This window comes from Rhamphochromis longiceps, linkage group LG4, assembly GCF_057381845.1.
Source record: "Rhamphochromis longiceps isolate RC_006_pf linkage group LG4, R_longiceps_female_GT1.1, whole genome shotgun sequence".
Taxonomy (NCBI): Eukaryota; Metazoa; Chordata; class Actinopteri; order Cichliformes; family Cichlidae; genus Rhamphochromis; species Rhamphochromis longiceps.
In genome coordinates, this window is record NC_140560.1 from 17,733,693 (window position 1) to 17,754,439 (window position 20,747).

Consider the following 20,747-nt stretch of genomic DNA (forward strand, 5'->3'; position numbering starts at 1 on the left):
TTTACTTTGTATTAATTTAATCATGCCATACCCCCAATTCAAGAAAGTTTAGATGTGTACATAAAATCAGAATGCAATGTTTTCTTGGTCTCAAAACTATGTCACTTACAAATGAATATATTAAATTTTTAACATGGGAATGTGATAATTTAAGAAAAATATTAGCTCACCATGAATTTGATGAACGGGCCTGCCAGCTCTCCAGACCTTTCACCACCTGATAAGATTAAACATTTATTATCTTTACAGGAGGGAACTGCAAGTCTAAGTTTAAGTAGAAAAATATTTAATTTAAAAAACAAAAAACAAAACAGGAAAACATATCTGTTCATGTTTTGTCTTTCCTCCTCAGTGTACTAAAAACACAAGTTGTTAAATAAACCACTCTCCATCAGTTGCAACTTACAAATTTCAACAACCCACACGTAAAATGTAAATTTATCACAACAGTCTCTGTGGTAGAGCCAAACTAGCTTATGTGCAGAGTTTAAGTTATAAACAATATCTATATTTGGAGTAGCTAAGTCTTTCATATTAGGCTATCATGACATTGTGCTATATTCTTGCACTAATGTGTTAGCTAGCTATCCATCCATCCATCCATCCATTCGCTTCCGCTTATCCTTTTCAGGGTCGCTGGAGCCTATCCCAGCTGTCATAGGGCGAAAGGCGGGGTACACCCTGGACAGGTCGCCAGTCTGTCGCAGAGCTAACACACAGGGACAGACAACCATTCACACTCACATTCACTCGCACATTCACACCTAGTGGCAATTTGGATTATCCAATTAACCTATCCCCACAAGCTGCATGTCTTTGGACGGTGGGAGGAAGCCGGAGTACCCGGAGAGAACCCACGCAAACACGGGGAGAACATGCAAACTCCACACAGAAAGACCCCGGCCTGATGTTGGAATTGAACTCAGGACCTTCTTGCTGTGAGGCAACAGTGCTAACCACCGTGCTGCCGTGTTAGCTAGCTAGAATGGCATAAACAGATTTAAAAAAAACAACAACAACAGAACAAATGTGAATAAATAGAACTGAAAAGAATCGACAAACTAATGATACCTTTGTGCAAAAAGTATTTTCATCAAGATGGATGAAGATAGATTCACTCTTACCTTTCCAAGATGACTGTGGAGCAAACCATGTGCTTTCCTGCCTCTTGTTTAGAATCTCACGTGATCTTGTGATATCGCGAGTCTTTAAGGCAGCTAACCACTCTTGTTAGATTTTATCATGTCATATCAACAAGAATTTAAGAGGTGCTAGTTGGTGAATTTCATGTAGATCTTATATGATTTTATTACGTTCACCTTAGAAACATAAATTCATTGTGTTCAAATTACATGTTAGAGTCTTGTAAATGCAATAAACCACCAAATTTCACTTTGAGTGTATAAGAGTCACTAAGAATTAAAAATCCAGTGAAGCGGTGCAGGAGGGAAACCCGGCGGCGTCCTCGCCTTCCTCTCCGCGTTCTGCGCCCCGGTGCGCTAAAGAAAGGAAGGCAGCGGTAGTCACTATTCTTTTAGGCAGCTATAATTCATTAAAGGGGACAAGTCAAAAGACTTACCCCGGGTGGGCAGAGCTCTTAACTCTGCCCGCCGCTTCTTTGTAACCGCCAATCGGCACCGGCCCGCCTCGCCGCCTCTAATTCCCTGCAGACACGTAATCTGGCCTCCTGTTGCTGCAGCAGTCGGACCGCTCGCTCCGTGTTGCTGGCACTGTATCCTCCTCTCCTGAACGCCAAGCTCCACCAGCCCTCCGGGCTTGCAGGCGCCGCCGCCTGACACCACTCACGCCTGCCCGTCTCTCAAGCCTCTTTCTCCATGGTCTGCCAGGCCCTCTTATTGGCCTCTGTGACCTCCCAGGTGTGATCAGGTTTATAATCAGGTAGGGGCGGAGTCTTTCCAGGACAAGTCACCAAATAAATACCATAAAAAACATGCAGTAAAACTCATAAAAATAAACCAGTGTACAATATTAAAATATTGAAAAGGTAAAACACAGCAAAACATGCATAGTAAAAAACCCTAGATAACTTGTCCCTTTCCACCCCGTGACACGTGACACACACCTTGACTTTGGGAACAGATTGATGTGATTGCTGTGATTGATGCGATATTTGGCCACATTGCTATAACGACACCACTCGATTACTTCACACGCATGCTACCAATAATCCATAAATTGCTGCTTAAGGAACTAAGGACAATACATTTAAATGCAAGTTCTTTTTTCTAATGTGTTGTACAACTATCAAATTCATTTTTTTATGTTACATAGTAATATGGTCCTTACCGATTGTGAAACTAAATTAATTCGTTTCATAGATCTAATCCATACTGCTCCTTTAAGGCAGCAAACTCGCTATATTCTATTCATTATACCAATTAATAACACCAGTGGTAAACAAAAACACTACTTTAAAACAACTCAGTGCAAATAGGCATGGATGTTCATTTGCTTTCAACTCACAACAACAACTCAACTTCCAAACCAAAACACCAACACAAAGGAGTGTGAGTTTAGACAGCACCAGTTAGCTAATCACATAGAACTGTAATCTTTGACATTTGTTTACCAAGTGAACAGCTTTAACATTTAAGCAGCTGTAACTGTTAGTGCAAACACTGTGTATTTATAAGGAAAGAGCTTCAAGTCTCCAGATCTACTAGCTAACAAAAGACACATTACGCTTTCACCTGCTTCTCTGCTTCAACAGCAACAATGTTCCTCTTACGTCAGAGGCACAGCTACAGCAAGTGTAGAGCCAAGCAGCCTCACCAGCGTAACCAGTGTTGCTCTTTTAGCTTTGAATGTTTTAACTTAAATGCATTAACAACTTGTGTAATAATTCTAAAAAAAGGTTTCTAACTTTTATCTGTTTGTAACCCTGGGCTACACAACATCCATAAACAACATGTATCCATTCAATATCAATCCAACCAACAAACCTGCATTAACCCAACTATCCATAAAGCCAGCAACCATCCAGCCAACATGCATCAACCCAAAACTCCAACCAGACAGCATGCATCATAGTAAGACTAGGTGGACTGCTGTGGATTCATTTGAATCTTACTCTGCACAGCTGCAGAACACTGTTGATGTAGCTCTCGTCCTTTTCGACCTTATTCCTGAAAAGGCTGGTTTGTTTCTTGTCAGCAGGGTCGATGTCCTTGGGCCACCCCCCTCCACTTGGTTTACTCCACAGCTTCTTGTCTTGTGAAGTTTTGTGTTCACCTGAAAACAACAAGTAGCACCTGAGATTCACACAGACAGGCAATTCACACAGTGCACTGTTAATCAGGAGGTAGAGCAGGTCACTAATCAGAAGGTTGGTGGTTCAGTCCTTGGCTGCATCCCTTGGGCAAGATACTGAACCCTGAATTGCTTTCTGATGCATTCATCAGAGTGTGATAAAAAACACAGAAAAGTTGCTTTTATGAATGGGTGAATGAGGCATGTTCTGTATATAAGAACCACTCTCTTTACTCTGTATGTAATTTCAACCCTTTTGGCAATCCAGTTCAAGCTGTGTGTAGGTGATCAGTTACTGCAGGAGCGTCACACTCATTTTAGCTCATGGACTGCTTCTAGCTTGATTTATCCTAGCCCAATACTAATAAGATAATAATAATAATGAATACTGTATTGATCCCCGAGGGAAAATCCCTCTCTGCATTTAACCCATTCACTCAGAGAAGGAGTGGGAAGACACTGGGCACCCAAAGAGCAGTGCGTAGAGACAGCACCTTGCTCAGGGGTACCTCGGGGGAGCCGTTCAGTGGATTCGAACCCCCAACCTTCCAATCATAGGGCCACCACTGTACCTACTGAGCTATCCCTGCCCATAACTCTAGAGCATTCACATTTCTCTGTGTAAAGGCAGCTGATCTGTACGGAGCCCCTCTGATGACATGGTACAAAAAATAAATAAATTGTGGCCACGAAATACCATTTCAAGGCCACGAAATAGGTATAACGTGCCCACGAAACACTTGATGATATATATATATATATATCATCCCAGGGCACATTCACTAGAGCCTGCGTCAGCCATAGTACGGAGTCCTTGCTGTTGGTGATGTCCTTAAGGTGAGTGTATTATATTTTATATTTATTTCATATTGTTATCCCGCAATTCGGCAGTTATTTATTCAGACCTATATTGTTACTATGTTCTAAATTGTATCTGCTGACGTTTCAAATGTTGTATCCTCATGTTGCTACTACACGTTGTTTTGTTGTGCTAATATGTAGCCGTAAACTCATTTTTAACTGTAGGACGTTTCAAAGTAGAGCAAGGCTGAAGGCTACTAATAAACGAGGTATGTTCAACATAAAACCTTAGTTCTCTGTGTCACGAAGTTGTCTCTCTTTTACCCTGGCCACATCACCATACTAGCTGGTGCAACTAATCTGGTCTGGACAATAATAACAGTTTTAGACGGAAAGCATCTTAAAATTGCCTCTTTTTTTCGCTGAACATCTCCTTTGAAAGTAGCATCATGTGAGTCACACTTGTCAAGGTAATGCATGCTAAATGAGCCGTAGCTTTCAATGCATCACCGGATGAAGCCTTGCAGTTACAGTAGCTCACTGCAGGTATCACGTTGCCAAGGGAACTAATAAAGCATACAGTGATCAGAATGATTTTGTATTGATGCAGGTTGCCATTGCTAATACTGAACTACTTAAACTCCAAGTAGACAATCGCTCCATTCCTCATTACCATAGATAATATCTAAGTAATAAAACAATCATTATCAAATTCTGATTTGCCATATATAAAGTGATTTTATAGGTAGGCTATCATGTAAAAATCTGCTACATAAAATTTATAACCGAGTGTAAAAATACTAATTTCATTTTCATGTGGTTTGGAGGTCAGCTATGGATACTCGGCTGCGAGAATTTTTAACAGAGCGTAAAGTTGAAGAAGATGTGATCAAGAAACTTGAAGATGAGAATGTAAGCCACTGCAGCTGTTGCTGTGTGCGTGTGTCTGTGTGTTTGTTTTTGAACGGAGAGCCGCAATCCACAATTTACTATGCACATTCTAAAATAAATTATTGAATTTCATATTTTGGTTTAATCAATGACATTAATTAATGACATGATATGTTTAAAGAGTAATTTAAAAAGTAATTTTTGTTCATCTTATGTTGGACAAATGTGTACCACATTACCAAAAGTATCTGTTATCAAAAGTAGATAGCAAAAAACAACTCTAAAATATGCAGTTGTATGTATTCATTGTTTTTTTAATATTGACACTTTTATTAATTTGTTATTTATATTTTTCAGATTGATGAAACTCTCATTCCCTTAATGACAGACAGTGACCTGGCAAAGTACATCCCCAAAGTTGGCGATAGAGTCTCCACTGTGGCCTTCTGCAGACAAGCAACACGTCACCATCCAGGAAAGAATCTATACTCTCAAGGCTACGACAAAGACTGACAGGAGCTGAGGGAATGCCTCCTAAAAAGAAATTGTCTCAGTGGGCAGAAAATACAAATGCAAAACGAACAGTGAGACGAATTGAGGTTGGCTGGATGGATTTTGATGAGGAGAAGGGTGGGTTCAAACAGGTGACGTGTGTAAGTGGTGGTGGAACAATAATGGATTGGATTTATATAGTGCTTTTCAAGGCACCCAAAGTGCTTTACAATGCCACTATTCATTCACTCTCACATTCACACACACTGGTGGAGGCAGCTACAGTTGTAGCCACAGCTGCCCTGGGGCAGACTGACAGAAGCGAGGCTGCCATATCGCGCCATCGGCCCCTCTGGCCAACACCAGTAGGCAGTAGGGTAAAGTGTCTTGCCCAAGGACACAACGACCAGGACAGAGAGCCCAGGGATCGAACCGGCGACCTTCTGGTATCCCAGATACGCTTCCCAACCCCCTGAGCCATGGTCGCCCCAACAAGGCATTTATCTGTAGATAAAAATGAAACAGTGTCAAATATCAAACTTATGGCTGAAAATCAGTTTTTCCCCAATGGCACCTCAAAAAAAACCAAAAGTCTTTCACACTATTCAACTCATATTGAGAGCTCACAGATGCATGTGGATGCTTCCAGTACAGTTGATGAGTTGTATAAGCAAAGTAAGGTCAAAATTCTGCGACTTTATCTGTGTACCAGAAAGAAAACACAACAGCAGCCTCAAGACGTAGAGGCCGATCATGCAATAACCCAGCCCTCTGTGGTAGATCTCACTGACAATGAACCTAATCAGGCCGCTGATGATCTGTTGGTGGAAAACGTGAATTCAGAACCATCAAACTTTGTAATTAATGATGGAGCTTCCATAAGTGGATATTTGGAACTGAATGACACATTACCATGGGATGGTCTGCCAAATGTAGGTGAAAGTGAAGATTCTGATGCAGTTGTTATTATTAGTGGGGATAACAGGGTGGATATTAGTGTGGTTGAACTAAACCCTGAAACACTGTTTACAGAAAAAGAGTCTGATCCACCTCATCACACATTGTCTCTCTCACCGGGGCTGACAGGAGAGGCCAATATTCCTGACCAAGCACCCCCTGAACCACGATCTTGTCCCGTAATACTAACTGTTAGAAGAGGTCATTGTCTTACTGATTTGATCAGTGCCTTTGAGGACTCAAACATTATTTCATCTGAGGTCAATATCACAGATAGGACACAAAGTACTTATTCAGGCCCCAATGTTTGTAATCAAGTGCTGGCGTCCCGTTGTGGGTTCTGTAGCTGGTTTACTCCCACCAGAAGGACTGCATCATTTCATTGCAGAAAAAAAACCAACTGTAAAAACAGTGAAGGAGCTTCTAATCTTTCCAGAGGAGATGACAGCTGCCCAGTCAACAGTTTCTCGTTACCTGAAAAGGTACATTGGAGAAATTGATATCTTCAGCTTTTCCTGCGGTTCTGTACAGGATCCAATCTGTTCGATAAAGCCATACTAATTGAGTTCATAGAAACTACAGATTTCCTCTGCAGACCACAATCCCACACATGTGGATGTGTGCTAAAGCTGCCCCTTGGTTATCACAGCTAACCAGACTTTCGCAGTGAATTTAACAGCATTCTCGCAAGCTCTATGTGGGTGATGGATGTGGTGTAGGTCAGTGTTACCCAACCATGGTCCTCAAGGCACTCTGCCCTACACGTTTTAGGTTTTCCACCCTAACAGTTCATAGAAACACGGGTGTAGTTAACAGTAACATGAAGGAATGAATGTGAATGTTCAATAGACTGGGCCGTTAAGTTCTCTTAACGGTGTAGCCCGTTGTGCCTTTTTCATGTGCAGCCTTTTTTTTCATCTGGTCAGTAAGTGCTTTCTTAGTTTCTCCCGCTAATTAAAATAGTAAGCTAAAGGGAATGTTCAGGTTATTTGAAGTGGAGTTGCCTGTAGTAGACAGCACTTAGCACTCTGACTTTGCAGAAGCAGCAGTTAGATATTGGGGACAAAATAAGGCAACAAATTGCTTGGGGAATGAGACCACAAAACAACACCAGTTGAAAATACATATACATATTTAAATGATTTTAATTTTCAGTGCTTCACCTGGCAGGAATCCGTACACTAAACATAGAAGTGCATCTGTTCCTGCTGCACACATTGTTACTGTGTTTTTGGCTAGTGCCAAAATAAATGACTAATTTTAACATTCTAATACTTTTTTACTACAGGAAGAGTAACAAATATTTCCAATATAGCATACAGTAACAGTTCTACAAACTGGAAGATTGCTGAGTGCTGTCTACTGTATATACAAACATAAGTACAACACCATTACAAATACCATATTCCAACTGATTAAGCATGTTCTATATTAAAGTATTTCAGATGTTTGCAGAAATCTTAATAGAAACAAGAATGTGAACCTTTATGTTCCTAATGGGTTTAGAAGAAAAGTTGTCAATTACAGAGATTGGTTACATTGTGAAGAGGTTTGTATAACCTCTTCACAATGTAACTGTTATTTTAGCCTGTTATTATATGCAAAATACAACCTGTTTTTGAGTATGGTGTATTTTGAAAGACACCAGTAAACCATTCTCATTTGTACAAAACATTGTCCTCTCTGTTACATTCTATACATCTTTAAACATGAACATGTCTAATGACACCGCTGAAAGTTATTTAATTACTCATTCTATAATGTCATACACGTGCTGTGATTTTTAAGAAAAGAAGCCGTTCTTTATCAAACATGGGATTGCTTTAATCTATTCCACAATAACAAAAATATAGGCTCAAGAAACATTTGGAGCATTGGTGACACAACTATGATTCTACACTTTAGCCTACTTGGTCTTCTTGTCTAATTGATCACAACATTAGCTATATTGCCAGTCTATGTGGTTGTTATCCAAGGTGCTCTTGTTTTTGTTAGAAATGAACACATTTTTGCTACCAAAAACTATTATGAACAACTTTTGATGCTTTAACAGTTTGATAAGTTTAACTCAATCCCAAAAGGATTTATTTTTTTCTAACCTGTATCATATTTTAGTTTAATACTCCACGCTTTGTAGCTACTGTGAGATTATTCTGTTATCATATGTTATCTTATATCTGTAGTTAAAGTAGTTGAATTATGTTAACAGCTGTAGAACATATATGTATCCCTTAGTCTAGATTGTGTGCAAAGTATGTAGCTTAGTTTCCCTTATATTTTTAGGTTAAAAGAATGTGACCATTTTTGGATTTGTTAGACAGGTGTGGATTACCCTGTACCCTTGATCTGCTGTGAATGTGTTACACTGTTTCTTGACATTTCATACTGCTGAATCATGAAGAGAATGTTGTGTGCAGAGGACCTTGTGCCGATAATAGAAGAGACAGACCACATTCCATACCCCCACCTTTACAGAGAGCAGAAAGACAGGGAGCCGAGGTCATAACTTAGGCGCCGTAACAGAGAAAGAATGTGAATGTTTAGGCTTTTACGACTAGGTGGGGGCCACTAGAGGCTATAAGAAGCGGAGTAGCCCGTCACCATTTTGAGATTTGCTGTGACCCTCTTCATGCATGTCTCCCCATCATGATGGCTTATGCTCATAAAGTGTTGGATTGTATGGAAATAAAAGATTGTTGATTGAGCATTTATACACCGAGTATTGTCCTTCCTTCAGCCCAAAGATTCAAAGAATTGGGAGATTTTAACACTACCAAGAGCAAGCAACACTTCATGATGAGTTAATTTACTGACATGGATAAAATGAAAATTATGTTATACAGTCTTTTCTGATAATTTTGATACAAAGACAAGATAAGTACACACTGGAGAAAAATAATTACTTAATAATAAGTACATTAAGCTGTAGGAATACGTACTGAAGTACAAAATGTACTACATTTGTATGTTTGTGTCCATTTAAGTAGCCTCAAATAACTGTGAACGAACTGTATCCCTGAGATGAAAATATAAATCAAGGGCCTGGGACATGGTAGATGGGAATTCCAAGCTTGATTCCTCCATTATTATTGTGCACAAATCAAACACTTGCACATCACATGGGCCTGAACTAACAAAAGTGCAACTATTTTTACACAAGGTCAAATCTTCTGTCAGTGGAACGAGACAGTCTTCTGCACCCCAAAGGTGAGGGGCCATGTACATGACATCAGGTATCCCACAGGGCACGTTGTTATTCTTTGAGGGCCTTATACGGTGAGCATTCCAAACACTCCGGATGTCATTCAATACCTCCTGATGAAGAAACAAGAATTAGGTCAGAGCTGTAATACAAGGCATTTTTAAAATGGTCGACAATAAGTGTGGTGCATCCTTAAATGAATTGAAAAGCAGCAATGTTTGGATGCAGTTTAATGAAAACCAAAGGAAGAGGGAGTGATTGCAAAAAAAGAAAAGAAAGAACTGAAGGAAACGGTTTCCAGGGCCTAATCCGTGGATCGACTTCCTTCGAGGCGTGGACGTCTATCAGCAGAGAATGTCCCTTAGTCTGTAACACAGTCAAATATATTCTCAAGCAATATTCAAGCATGCCATTCAGCGTGTTAGTACGAGCTCGGGAGCAGCTTGGGAGAACAAGAAAACAGAGACTGCTTCAGGTTGTCTTCCCAAATTGACTCAACTTTATTCACAAGTACAACAGTTTATATAGAGGGTAAAATTCATGAGACAGCAGATTATCAGTTTAAACCAGTACAGACCAAGATAAGGCAGCGTCTTCCTGCCCTTGGGTGAAGAAGCATCCTTTGTGTAGTGTATCAGTTCAGCTACAATTGTGATTATCTCAGCGACATATTTTCAAGGCACAAAACAAAGAGTTCTTACATTAGTGAAATCTGAAACAAACCATTTGGCCTCAACAGGCGTCTCCTAAAAGATTAAGAAACTAATGTAGCTGAGGGAGTGATCTCTGTGGTATTTCAACCTTGTACCAGCCTGTGATTCTCACACATCAATTCTTGGGTCAAAGAGAAAAATAACTAAAACAAAGGGGCCTTATTGAATGACAGAGTTTTCCTGCATAATGTCACTATAAAACAATATCCAGTAAATGCTACCATGGTACTAAAATACCTAACAGTTGTCGTCAGGTTTCCGTGTGACAGCAGACTTTCAAGGCGTGTGTTACAACCAGCAGCGCGTCTAGCCGAGCCCAGGCGGATAAATGAAGAGCGCGCACCCCAATCTTTTCTGGCAAGAATTTTGTGTTTTTGTTGTTTCCTTTATCTTTTCTGAGTTCTCTCTTTGTTACGAGAAAATATTGTTTGGTTTCTTTAAGTACCCCATGCACAGGGAAAACGAATTTTATTTCATTAATTTATTGATATTATTGGCTAAATTTCATACACATAAGTCGAAATTTTCTAACGCAAAACCATCCTTTCAGTGCTTTTTAAATGAAACCAAACAATATGTTAAAACCATACAACATTCTCAAAATCTAAACGCTGTCAAAACCATAAACTAATGTTCCCTGTTCAATATCATGTGATTCTTTAATAGACTGTCTATTTTGGGTTTTTTTTTATACAAACCCCCTGAAATTGTGTTTGCTATTTTGTATTTGTATATCTGTATTTTGTGCTTTGTCAATAAAGTGTATTCAAAGAAAGAAAAAAGGGCGCACCCCGCCCGCGTTAGGTGTCGCGCAGAGGCGGAGGAAAGGCAGAGTTGATGTTCGAATCTTTTGTTTAACAGTCTTACTGTACATGGGTGGATGGTTGTAAATCACATCACAGATGCCAAAAACCTCTCAAACCAAGCCCTCTTGCCGGTGATGCTGTGCGCAACCTCGTGACAACCACATGACTGATACTAACTCCTGAGCTGACTGTATGCTAACATGCGCCACAAATAAGGGTCATATTTGGATTTAAAACAATCACCGAGAAGCTTCCACTGAATGCTACTTTCCCCTGCATGACACTGAAATCATTAACACATACTAACCCTCCATACCCTGTAGGAAACTCACTTGCTTGGAATAACATTTCAACAGGGAAAGAGTTGAGAGCAAATGTCCTTCTCTTGAACCTTCTGTCAGTCAGACAAGTGTAGCTTGGGCTTTTCTTTGCACAGGACAGGATTAACAATGGCGACATAAACGAGCTAAGGAAGCATAGAAACTGCAGAAAGGGCGTATGGCTCCTGTGTCAGTGAATCCAAACTACCTCTATGTTTGAACAAATCCAGTTACACAGCTCAAGAAAATATTACTCTAACGGAAGAAAAAGGCAGTATGTGTCTCAGTAGTACTAAAAAGCTATTATATCAAAACGTAAAGGGAAAACAGTTTGATGAGCTGTATAGTGAACTGAAACTGAAACAAAACGAAGCCTATCATTAGGAATAGTGACTTTTTACAACTTCAGTTCTTTTTTCACTCAGTAGGTAAGAGATAAGATAAGATAAGATAGAACTTTATTAATCCCTCGGGTGGGTTCCTCTGGGAAATTCAACTTCCAAAAAGCACAGCAACGACCGAAGTTACAGTTACAGAATTGTTATATATATATATATATATATATATATATATATATACACACATACACACACACACACACATATATATAAATACAGAGACAAATATAAATAAAATATACAAAGGGGATAAATAGAATAAATAGGAATAAAAAATAAAAATACAAGTGAATTGCACATTTCAAGTATTGAGTCTACTGCACTGTTGACTATTTACAAAAAGTATTGCACAAGGTATTGTACAGTGAGGTGAAGAGGCACTACAGCTTAGTTGTTCCCCCCTCCTTTGTCCTCCTGTTTCCCCTCCCTCTCCCCTCCCGAGAGGAGTTAAACAGTTTGATGGCGTGTGGGACAAAGGAGTTTTTAAGTCTGTTAGTTCTTGTCTTGGGGAGAAGCAACCTGTCACTGAACAGACTCTTCTGATTGTTTATGGCCGTGTGCAGAGGATGCCCAGCATTGTTCATAATGTCCATCAGTTTCTTTAGGTGGCAGCAAACTACAAACAATGGTTGCATTTTACACTCATCCGTTTTCATTAGAGGCAGAACCCAGAAGCACATCCAGGTTTAGGTCTACTGCTTGGTGCTACACAGAAACAGGCTAAACAGACTGGAACTCACATGAATTTGGACGAATCGAAGTAAGAATGTCACTTCTGCTCAATTGAATTGATTATCATGACCCTCACTAATAGCCACCTTAATAAGTTAAGAGCAATGTGCCAAAGTAGTATAAATATTTTAACTTTTGGAAAATCCAGCAGGTTGATTAAGTGATTTCACATCATGTGTTCAAACGGCTTGTCAGTTTTTAATATATCCCATGTGCGCATACTTAAGCTTTAAAAAAATACAGTCCAATGACCTGATAGATGTTTGCTGAACATTGTGGTTTACATCAGCACTTAAATTAAATCATAAAGAACCTGTTTTGTGTGGGCTGTTCGATACCATGAAACAAGACCTCTGAACATCTCACTTTTTACACACAAACACACGCATCCAAGCAAACAGTGTTTTATGTGCTGTGAGGTTTATAATATTATTTTATGCCATGTTAGACCCCTAATTAAAGATTGTGAATTATTATGTAGTTTTAGTTTGCATTATTCTCCTGAATTAGGAGAGGGTGATAACTATTGCATTTGTTAAACTGATTTGCATTACACTGCTGATTTATTGTGAATGGATGATATTGTTTCATGATGCATTATACTGCTGAGTTATAAGAAATACTGTTTGCAGAAAAGTCATCGCCTTATTTGTCTGATTAGAAGAGAACGGAACATGCTGGAGTTTTCTGCCCCATCTCAGCAGGAGCAGATAAACAGGGAGCCAAGGTCGTAGCTTAGGCGCCGTGTGAGAGAAAGCATGTGAATGTTTAGGCTTTTATGATAAGGTGGGGGCACCAGAGGCTATAAGAGTTTGATCAATGCTCCACCATTTTGAGATCTGAGGCTGTCTGCATACAGTGTCCATCTCCCACGCGTGTGATCATTAAAATCATCGTTTGACTTAACCCGGCCGGACCAGTGTTGTTATTGTGGTTTTTCCTCTTGTCTCCATCCCCAATTTTTGAACTCGTAACAGTGCTGTCGTCTAAAATATTATAAATTTGCCTAAAGTAGAAGTGTTTAAAACTTCTATACAGATCCTGTGCAGCTGCAAAGCAAAAATAAAAAACTCCCTCCAGGCAGAAGCGGCCATTTTCGTATGTGGGGAAAACCCCCACAAAAACAGAGGGGACAGGCTGGCACCAGAACACCACGGATGTGCCCCGAGATGAGTGTGAAAATGTGATTATCAAGAAGCCCACCTGGGCTTCAGGTAGGCCGCACGCTTGTCCAGAGTTCACTTTGTCTTCAAGCTTTTTAATTTAAAACATAAACTGAGGCCTACCCCAAGCTAAAAGAAGGCAGATTATGTTCTCAGATAAAGCAAGCAATGAGGGCGAAGCAGAGAAAGTACCTGCACAATACATTCACATAAATCTAAATGGAATTTCTTTGAGGACACAAACATCTGGGGAGTAAACAGCTGTTTCAATACCTAATCACAGATGATGAGGACGAAGTCGAAGTCCTGCAAGGACTGCTGGAAACAGCAAAAGAAAAGGTGGTACGTCAGGAATTTCACAACAGCCAAGTTGTTGAATTATTATTGAAACGCCACAAAGAGGAAAAAAATAAGATGCAGCAATTTTACGAGGAAAATACTAAAAAAACTCGAAGACAAAGCCAATGCTGCAGACAGAAAGTTAGAAGAGGTCATGGAAATGTATGATTCCAAAATAGAAAAGCTTGAGAGAACAGTAAAAAATAGTAGAGGTGTGGCCGTCAATGCGGTTAAAGAACGCGAGGAACAACATCAATCCTCGCAGTGTTGGATTGAGGGTCTTCTGACACGTAATACAAAGTTACAGGACGAAAATGAATTGATGGATAAAACCGTGAAAGAATTAACAGACGAGAAAGATCAAATGGGCAAAGTAATAGACAACCAAAAGGCCCAGAATATGGAGATCAAACGGAAATGTCAGAGAAATATTAGGGCTCTGGCCTTTGAAAAGAAAATGAAGGCTATGGTCGAAGATGAAGTTGATTCTTTGAAAAAGAAAAATGAAGACCTAAAAAAGGCCCTAAGCACAGAGCAGGAAAACCACAGAAAGACAGCAGTGGACAGGCATAAAATAAAAACGGCACACAATCAGGCACTGGCTGAAAAGATCTCACTGGAAGAGCAACTGCGCGCCACAAAAAAGCAAACAGAAATATTCACACAAAAAACGAATTGCCTGGAAAAGAAAAAGCGCCACTTCCAAGAGGAATTGTACCAGTGCGTTTTGTCCTTTGAAAAGGCATTTCCACATGCAGGTCACTTCAGAGAAAAAGAAAAGGTGGAATTTAGGGATAAATTCCTCAACTTGAAAAAGAAATACGTAGACGGTGTGGAAGGCATCCCCTTTGTTGGAACAGTTCAGCTGTTTCTTGAAAAACAGCTGAACTGTCTACGTACCAGATGCAAGGATCTAGATGCAGCTTTACTAGATAAAACACGGGAGCTGGAATCATTTAAAAAGCAGTACAATGATATGGTAAAGTCTTCCGAATACGCTTTATTCAAACAAAAACAGGAGCTCATTGGACCAGTGAACCAGATGATCAGAAAAGCTGGCAATGAAGAAAAAGAGATAGGTCATCTAAAATCTAGAGTGAAAGACGTTCAACTCCAGCTTAAATTAGAAAAACAGAAAGGACAAAAGCTCGCACCGTTGGTCCATAGAGGCGTGATGGGGAGATGTTATGGGGAGACTCCGACTCCGTCTCAGATCTTTCCACAGATTAAACCTCGTCCACCTCCAGTGCAAACTAAATTTATTCAAGTGGCTCCAAAACACCCTGGCAGACGAAGGCCTTCCCCAGAGTCTCCATCAACACCACCTTTCCTCAATTCTTATGATGTATTACCACCAATTGGAATAGGCCATTAGAAGTATACTTCATCTTGTCTCCCTCTATTCTCTTTCCATCACCCCCAACCGGTCGCAGCAGATGGCCGCCCCTTCTTGAGCCTGGTTCTGCTGGAGGTTTCTTCCTAAAGGGAGTTTTTCCTCCCCACTGTCGCCCAGTGCTTGCTCAAAGGGGATCTTTGGATTGTTGGGGTTTTCTGGCTTTTTCTGTAGTGTTTTCACCTTACAGTATAAAGCAGCTTGAGGAGACTGTTGTTTTGCCATGATGCTATATAATCTTAAATATAACTGAATTTTCTAAACATCTATTATAGCATCAAAGTAAAACAATAAAACTAAAGTATACTTCAATGAAATTAATCAAAATCTCTAACCCTACGGTGGCCCTGAGAGGCCAAACGGACACCAGCAGTAAGAAAAATGCTGCAAAAGCACACAAAACACAACGGAAATAGGAAAAACAAAACAGCATTTTTCTTATCGCTGGTGTTTTCTAAAGTTGCAGTCCGTTTGGCCTCTGAGGGCCACCGTACTAACCTGACCAAAAAAGAAGAGAAAAAATGAATAAATAAATAAAAATCCAAATCACAAAAACCTTCTGATTTCTGTTGTGTTTTATTGTGTTGTATGAAAGGACTTATATTGCAAGGTAAAATCCCCAATATATAAACCAGAAATCCCAACAATAGCAAGTCATTTCACACTTGCTAGAATTCCAAAAACGTCCAAATCTTTTGCATCTGTGTGAGTTTTTGATACAATTTTATATCAGCTTCAAAAGAAACAGAGCGATAAAGTTTTTCTCTTGAGTTCTGCATCTCCCTGCCCTTTTACAACATTTTTGTTTTGGTGGCTGAGTGGCAATTTAGAAAGCTAGCATGTGATTGACAGTTTCCAATTGGCTGAAAGAAGAGATTTAAATTAAGTTTGATAAAACCTTATCTGGTTTCATAATTTATGCTGCTAGTTTGGTGAGTTAAAGTTTATGACGCACTCATCTGATAATTCATCGAGATAACTTTTGACTTCTTTCCTTCTTTATTATTATTATTATTATTATTATTATTATTATTATTATTATTATTATTTAAAGGAACCTATTAAATCTTTTTTGTAATGAAAATCAATCAATAGTAATTGTCGATAGAATGAAAGTCAAAATGGAATTTCTTTACAGATTTGTCGTCAGCTCTTAAGGATTTACGTATTACATGATTTATGACTCATTACATTTTTGTTATTGTTGGAGCTATTTGTTCTTTATTTATTTTTTTTTAAATTAGTTAAAGTTTGTTGTTAGTTTACTTATATTTTGGGGTTTATTTGTCGGTTAATATTTTGTTTTAACCCTTGTATGGTGTTCGGGTCTGTGAGACCCGTTTTCAGTTTTTTTCAAAAGAAAAATTAAACAATTAATTATTTTTTCAACCTGAAATTCATTGGCTTTGGCTTATTTTCTGTGAAGAACATAAATCCGAACTAATTTTCAATGGCCTCATACTGTACCTCCCCCCACACATTTACATTACATACAAGGTGTTCGGGTCCACTGGACCCAGGTCTAATAAAAGTGTTGAAAGTGCAGGTCCTGTGTTCCCACACTCTGTCTTCCTCCTTTCTGGTGCTGCTGATAGTGTTTTCTTCCCCTCCTGCTCCCGCACAAAGTTGCAACATTGTTGAAAATTCAACTATCAACACCGTCTGCTCTTACACCTCACACATTTTACCCTCTTTCTTGAGGGATCCAAATTTTATTCTCTCATACCCTGTCCCACACTGGCAAATTAGGGGCATAAATATTATAAATAAGACTTTGCCAGTGTGGTTCTTTATCACAACTGAACAAGATGGCAAAAGATGGCGAGGGCCATCCAATTGATTTTGGAAGAGAGAGGGGCTTTTTATAACATTTTATAAAAAAAAGAAAGAAAGAAAAAAGAGAAGCACATTAATTCATAAATGTGATCTAACAAAGGTAAAGGGAAAAAATTAACCATGTTTGCTGTTCATATGGCTTGTAATTGGGATGAAGTAAACATCTGTTGAGTAATTTAACATAAAATTGTTTGATAGTGTTAATTTGGAAAGCCAAAACTCTAGCGGGTCCACCAGACCCATGAACACTTGCTGAGTAATAAAGATATGAACACCACACAAGGGTTAAATGATTTGTTTTGTTTGTTGTTATTTTGTTAAATTAGTAAGAGCTGTAGGGCCATTTTGTTTCTATGAATAAAGAGACTGGTATAGGACCAGCATGCATTGGGGTGGGCCTGTGGTTTTTTACCAGAGCAGGAGAAGCAGCAGGAAGGATCTTGTTATTGCTTGCCAAGATGGATAAATAAACCAAAACTCTCAACTAAAATGTTTGGACAATGGACTTCTTTTGCCTGCGTACGAAATATTACCTCAATGCAGCAGTGGCTTGTGGACTTTAAGTTGTGGGACGTTTGATCTTTCAAAAGTAAAGGAATTGCAACTACAGTTATGATTTATAATGTATGCATAATAATTTATTATAAAAACCTGTATTGAATTAAGTAGCAGAATGAAACTTTTGCAAATAAATTAACAGTTTCAAAATTGCAGCACAGACTTCTTATTCAGCTACTCAGCACCCTTACCGTAATCTCGATAATAAAAGTAGCAACCTTATCCTTATGTCGTATGTGTATTTTGACTTTTGTTGCCACGATGCCAGATCTCTCTTGGGAATTAGATTTTTAATGAGATTTTTTTTACCTGGATGAATAAAGGTTTAATAAAAACCAAATTCAAGGTGACTTTGGTAATTGCACTCAACAGACCAGCTTTTCTGACTTGACTTGACCTTTCTGGACTACACAGCCGGGGCTGAGCAGCCGCCTCCTTCTCAAAAATGCGTGTGCTTTTTTCCAGCTCGCTCCCGGCTTGTAGGCCTATTACGTTACAGCGACGCGACAAAGACTGTCCAAATTCGTAGACTCCTCCAAATGCAGTCTACAAATGCGTCCTCCTTTTCCCCGAATTTGAAGGATGGGTCAAGTGATTGTAGGCCTACAAATGCGGCCTCAGGAGGATGCAGCCCATGAATTTGGACAGCCCCACATACAAGGCACCATCATTAATTCAAATTCATTTTAAGGCCAATTACGTCACAGCGACGCGACAAAGGCTGTCCCAATTCGAAGGCGGCTCGAAATGCGGCCCTCAAATGCATCCTTCATTTCCCTGAATTTTAAGGATGGGTATGTGTATCCTTCATGGCCCAACATATCCCAGACTTCATAGCATGGCGGTGGGTGTGGATAATTTTGCCAGAAAAAACGGCAGACGGCTGAAGCTTTCAAATATACTCCGCTCAATAGTCAACCTTAGTCTTACAGAGAATTTGATGTTTTTATGGATAATTAAAGTCAGTCATATATCCACAAACACAACAAGCTGAAAGTCAGTGATGCTGCTCGGTTTGCAGTCCTGAATATCACGGCACAAGCAGGATTCACTGCACTGTTAACTTTAGCTATGTTATATTGCTGCCTCTGTTCGGTGATGTCGAACCAAACAGACTTTAACGTGTCGTTGAACGAGCTGGCGGTTCACTCGTTAAGCTGAAAGAAAGATGCTTTAATCACAGGAGTCACACATGTGTCCACTGAATCATCTGGGAACTCTTCTTGTTTAGCACTTGTAATAACACAAACACCAAATCCTCCTTCTCTTGTGCTGTTTGTAGCAGTGTGTACACCTGAGACTGTCACCTGTCTGTCTGTCCTGCACTCTCTCTCTTTGTCTTTCTTTCTGATTGTGTAATAAAAGTATGAACATGTATTTATAAGTTACACTTGTGTTTGAATCCTGCAGCTTCTCACACATTTGATTTCCATGTGTGACAACTGCAGACAGACTGAGGGACCCACTGCTGCACATCATCTGTGAGGCTTTGCACCCCTGATGATCCATCAGGACAAACTCAGCAGTGTGTGAGGAAGCAGAGGAGGAAGAGCCAGCAGCAGCTGACAGATGGAGAGAATAGACAGACTGTTCCCTGTTTGTGAAGGACTGCTAGAAAAGTTTAAAATAACTAATTGTCTGTCCTGAATCAGTCTTATTAGGTAATGTTCAAATAATGTTATCATCCCAGTGTTTTCAGTGTGGGAGAAAGTACTCAGGGCCTTCAAGTTACACACTATGAAAGGCAGCAACAAGTTTAATATTCAGAAACATAAAGTATGTATCAGCAGCAGAATGGACCTAAAAATAAATGTTTGTTTCAGTTCTATGAAGCTTTGAGTATTTTGGATTAGTAGCACTGCTGTGTTTGTTGCATCACATTACTGTAATTGTATGCTTTATATATTCTGAGGTAAGTTGATCTATAGTGTTACATCATATTCTATAAGGATATTATGTGTTTGTATACTTTCTGCCCAGTTAGACCCATTTAGCAGAAGTCAGCCTGTTTAAGGCTCTGATATCTATTCTGTGTGACTTAAAGCAGTTATGACATGGTCTGATTTTCTCACCCAATAAAGGAATATTTAATATATCAGTCTACTCTTCATTCTATCAGAAACAGTTATCACAGCTCGTACATTTTCTTTTTACACATTAATGTAAGCATTGAGCCAACATGTTAAAAGAACAATATTTGTCTCTTATATATAATACATGTGTGTATATATAAACTGTGAGAGATACTTGTCTTTGAGTGAAGATTTAAGGTGATAGGAAATATAAATAACTGCAACTTGAATCTTTACTGAAGCTGTAATAACTAATATTGATTAATATAATACTAACTTTAATATTGGCCATATTATATTTACATTACCAAAGTGAGATGACTTTAGTCTCATGAACAACATTAGCTAATTGTTATTTACTAACTAATCCTAAAATGACTGTTCAGTACAACCATGAAGCCCAACAATCATGTTTTGCAGTCCTCTGGTCTCAGCCTCAGATACTTATCAAATCACGCAAAGCTCATGTTGACACAAACAAACAAATGAACAAAAGATTTTCTCCTTCATTTCTGTCAAACAAAGCTGTTTGAAACGTTTCCAGCAGTTCGTATCATGGTTGCTGGGCAACCTGGGCAGCGCGACAGAGGCTGGACCGTCCCATTTCACAGGCCTCGCACCTCTGGCCTTAGCGGTCTTTGAGTACGCGGCCCTTGTGGACCGTTAAGGCTGCGTACTTTAAGGCTGCAGAGTGCAGACCCTGAATTGGGATACAGCCACTGTCAAACCTAAAATGAGGATGTGGGCACACCTGAGTGAAATAAGTGGAAGCTGAATGAAGCTCCACCCCCTCATGTCACTCAT

General features: G+C 39.4%; 1 long non-coding RNA gene across 1 annotated transcript in view; it reads right to left on the reverse strand.

The window, feature by feature from the left end:
* The window catches only part of LOC146671363 (uncharacterized), a 74,647-nt gene that overhangs the window by 29,827 nt on the left and 24,073 nt on the right, over positions 1-20,747 (reverse strand). The gene's annotated exons all lie outside the window — the stretch shown is intronic.